The sequence below is a fragment of the Puma concolor genome, chromosome E4 (assembly GCF_028749965.1).
Source record: "Puma concolor isolate L17-30 chromosome E4, mPumCon1.1.hap2, whole genome shotgun sequence".
Lineage (NCBI taxonomy): Eukaryota > Metazoa > Chordata > Mammalia > Carnivora > Felidae > Puma > Puma concolor.
The window spans coordinates 11430676-11431936 of NC_141683.1; the positions used below are offsets into that span (position 1 = coordinate 11430676).

The 1261-nt window shown below is 43.1% G+C and overlaps 1 non-coding gene across 1 annotated transcript; it reads right to left on the reverse strand.

Annotated features, from left to right (window-relative positions):
• Positions 1-817: 817 nt before the first annotated feature.
• On the reverse strand, positions 818-924 carry LOC112864854 (U6 spliceosomal RNA). The gene has a single exon (XR_003224013.2). It is a non-coding gene; the product is annotated as a U6 spliceosomal RNA (small nuclear RNA).
• Positions 925-1261: the final 337 nt, after the last annotated feature.

The following is a 1261-nucleotide window of genomic DNA, read 5'->3' on the forward strand; positions in this document are numbered from 1 at the left end:
TCCAAATGGCGGGCCTTGCCTCCCACCTTGCAGTCCGTAGGCTGTTCTCCACCAGTCACTGCGTAAACCGTTAGAACCTGTTAGATCATTTCGCTGCTCTGCTCAAAACCTTCCGTGGCCCGTAAGCTCACTCAGAAGAAAATTTAAAGTCATACAATGTGTTTCAGGCCCTAACCGATCCGGCCCAGCTCCCTCTAACTTCATCTCTTATGCTTTCCACTCAGTCTGGTCCAACCGCACTGGCCTCCTTGCCAGTCCTCAGAAAGGCCACACATCCCTGACTCAGCTCCCTTCGCCTGGAATGCCGTTTGCTCCAGACATTGGCATGGCTCTCTGTCTCCCGTTCTCCCAGGTGTCCTGCCAAAGGTTACCCTATCCAGGAGGCCTTCCACTCCCATTCTACATAAAATAATACCTCTTCCTCTTCCTTCAGCATTTTTATTTCTTTTCTTGGACTTATTTTATTAGCAGCATTTATCACCTCCTAAAATGTTATATATTTATGTGTTTAGGTCCTTATTCTCATCTTCCCCAAATCCCCTTACAATGGAAGTTCCATGGAATTAGGGATTTGGGGGGAATATAGTATACTTAACATAATTCGGGGTTTTTTTCTTTCCTGGCACTTCAAAAGCTGGCAATGCCAACCTGCTTATAATCATTAAAGACTCTTACTACCTATAAGCCCCGTAGAGGCAGGTATCGTGTCTGACTTAGTCCCCTCTATCGCCAGTGCTGAGGACTGAGTCTGGTAAATGGTATACATACAATCAAACTGTGTGGGGTTTTTTTGGTAGGTTTATTAAGCTGTGCCTTAGAGAGTATAGAATGCTTCACAAATTTGCCTGCCATCCTTTCTCAGGGACCATGCCAGTCTTCTCTTTATCGTTCCAGTTTTAGTACATGTGCTGCTGAAGCAACCACAAGCAGCTTTTTAGTTAATAGCTTTACGTATTAAATTCACTCATTCTAAATATCCGATTCAATGATTTTCCACTCGGATTTTACAGAGTTGTACAACCAATTCCACAATCCAGTTTTAGAATATTCCCCCAAACTCCAAAAAGTACACTCACGTCTATTTGTAGTTTATTCTCACAACACCCTCAGCCCCAGGCAACCAATGATCTGCTTCCGGGCTCTATAAATTTGCCTTTTCTGGAGATTTCATAGATATGGCATCATACATATGTAGTTATTTATGGCCTCTTTAACTCAGTATAATGTGATTGAGGTTTATTCAAGCTGTAATGTGAATCCG